This window comes from Schistocerca gregaria, unplaced genomic scaffold (genome assembly GCF_023897955.1).
Source record: "Schistocerca gregaria isolate iqSchGreg1 unplaced genomic scaffold, iqSchGreg1.2 ptg000573l, whole genome shotgun sequence".
Classification (NCBI taxonomy): Eukaryota; Metazoa; Arthropoda; class Insecta; order Orthoptera; family Acrididae; genus Schistocerca; species Schistocerca gregaria.
In genome coordinates this window covers 142,965-145,726 of record NW_026061964.1, presented here as the reverse complement: position 1 = coordinate 145,726, position 2,762 = coordinate 142,965, and positions in this window count along the sequence as shown.

Here is a 2,762-nt window from a genome sequence, read left to right as displayed (position 1 = left end):
GCAGGTATTCACCGAGGTAGCCGGCTAGCTCAGTCGGTAGAGTGTCAGACTCTTAATCCCAGGGTTGTGGGTTCGAGCCAGACGCTGGGCGGAACGGAATTTTGTTCCGCTGCAGGTGTAAATCACCGTTTTTCTGATTAACGAGATTTAATGGAAATAGCAACTTTAAACTTTGCCTACGTCTCTGTCAGTCGCAAGGAAACTGTATTTGAAGGTGAAGGTGATTTTGTAGACATGTGTGAAAGACATGTTCTGAAATGCAAGTGTTGTTGTTTGGAGAGCACATCGGTTACGTGTCAGATGTGTAGCCAAGCAGTAATTTGTCGCCATAGCTGCAAATATTAGCCGGTAATATGAAGTGTTGTCAGCTAAACTCTGATGATGCAGACGACCGTAAGGACGAAGTACCCAAGACTACCGCTAGGCCGCGCCTCTTTAGCTCAGTGGTAGAGCACTGGTGTAATAAACCAGGGGTCGTAAGTTCCATCCTCACAGGAGAAAGATGAATTTCGGAAATCAGTTGCGCGTCGTGGCCGTATTGCAAACAGTACCTGTGATGACGAACAATTAGCGACAGGCGTTTTTTTAAAAATTACTCTCAGATGCGATTAAGGCGAATGGCGCAGATAGAGCATTTGCCAAAGCGGTACAGCATAAGGTGGGACGAGGCAGTCTGAATTACATTTTATAGATGTATTTCTCACATATCTCAGAGCCTCTCGCGATATTCGTCGTCGTCGTCGTCGTCGTCGCCGCTTCTGCAGAAGTAGCAAATGGCAATCGTAGCAAATGCTGCGAGGGACGCCCTGCCTTCGATTCCGAATGCACAAAGTGTGTGGTCTTGTTTCTCAGTCTATATTTGGTCGGTCACGTCAGAGGTTGAATGTAACGAATGGGTGGGAAAGAGCAAGGGGCAGCGGCTGTGTAGAACGAAAACACAAATCCTCAGGGGTGTGAGCGTTTCGAGATGAGTCGTATACATGTAAATGTTGGTCGTCAGTGACCGTGTGGCCTAATGGATAAGGCGTCGGACTTCGGATGTGAAGATTACAGGATCGAATGCTGTCACGCTTGTGTTTTTCCAGTTCTGAAAAAGAAACATAACGTTTTAATGTAGCAATTGAGCAGTACGAAACAGTCTGAATGCTGCTGTTGACCATTTTTTGCTTGGAGATGCTCTTCAGCTTGAAACACACACAACAAGACCGGTGTTAACTAGCGAAATGGTCGGCAGAGTGCCGACACAGCGAGTTTTGACTATCACTTGCACATCTAAAACAACGTCGGAAAGTAACTCGTTCGGCTTTTGAGTCACATAAAGTATGTGTGTTAATTTTGACGCCACTAGATCTGCATGTTGTCATGCAATTTCTTTACCTCTCAGAAATGATTATGACATAAAAGTGAAGTACGTGAGGAGTGTGACGTTAGGAAAACATTAGGCATCATGGAGAGATTCTGTATGGGACCACCCAACCCAAACGAGTACTGTGTGACGTGCTACCCGGCAGGTATTCACCGAGGTAGCCGGCTAGCTCAGTCGGTAGAGCGTCAGACTCTTAATCCCAGGGTCGTGGGTTCGAGCCAGACGCTGGGCAGAACGGAATTTTGTTCCGCTGCAGGTGTAAATCACCGTTTTTCTGATTAACGAGATTTAATGGAAATAGCAACTTTAAACTTTGCCTACGTCTCTGTCAGTCGCAAGGAAACTGTATTTGAAGGTGAAGGTGATTTTGTAGACATGTGTGAAAGACATGTTCTGAAATGCAAGTGTTGTTGTTTGGAGAGCACATCGGTTACGTGTCAGATGTGTAGCCAAGCAGTAATTTGTCGCCATAGCTGCAAATATTAGCCGGTAATATGAAGTGTTGTCAGCTAAAGTCTGATGATGCAGACGACCGTAAGGACGAAGTACCCAAGAGTACCGCTAGGCAGCGCCTCTTTAGCTCAGTGGTAGAGCACTGGTGTAATAAACCAGGGGTCGTAAGTTCCATCCTCACAGGAGAAAGATGAATTTTGGAAATCAGTTGCGCGTCATGGCCGTATTGCAAACAGTACCTGTGATGACGAACAATTAGCGACAGGCGTTTTTTTAAGAATTACTCTCAGATGCGATTAAGGCGAATGGCGCAGATAAAGCATTTGCCAAAGCGGTACAGCATAAGGTGGGACGAGGCAGTCTGAATTACATTTTATAAATGTATTTCTCACATATCTCAGAGCCTCTCGCGATATTCGTCGTCGTCGTCGTCGTCGTCGCCGCTTCTGCAGAAGTAGCAAATGGCAATCGTAGCAAATGCGGCGAGGGACGCCCTGCCTTCGATTCCGAATGCACAAAGTGTGTGGTCTTTTTTCTCAGTCTATATCTGGTCGGTCACGTCAGAGGTTGAATGTAACGAATGGGTGGGAAAGAGCAAGGGGCAGCGGCTGTGCGGAACGAAAACACAAATCCTCAGGGGTGTGAGCGTTTCGAGATGAGTCGTATACATGTAAATGTTGGTCGTCAGTGACCGTGTGGCCTAATGGATAAGGCGTCGGACTTCGGATGTGAAGATTACAGGTTCGAATGCTGTCACGCTTGTGTTTTTCCAGTTCTGAAAAAGAAACATAACGTTTTAATGTAGCAATTGAGCAGTACGAAACAGTCTGAATGTTGCTGTTGACCATTTTTTGCTTGGAGATGCTCTTCAGCTTGAAACACACACAACAAGACCGGTGTTAACTAGCGAAATGGTCGGCAGAGTGCCGACACAGCGAGTTTT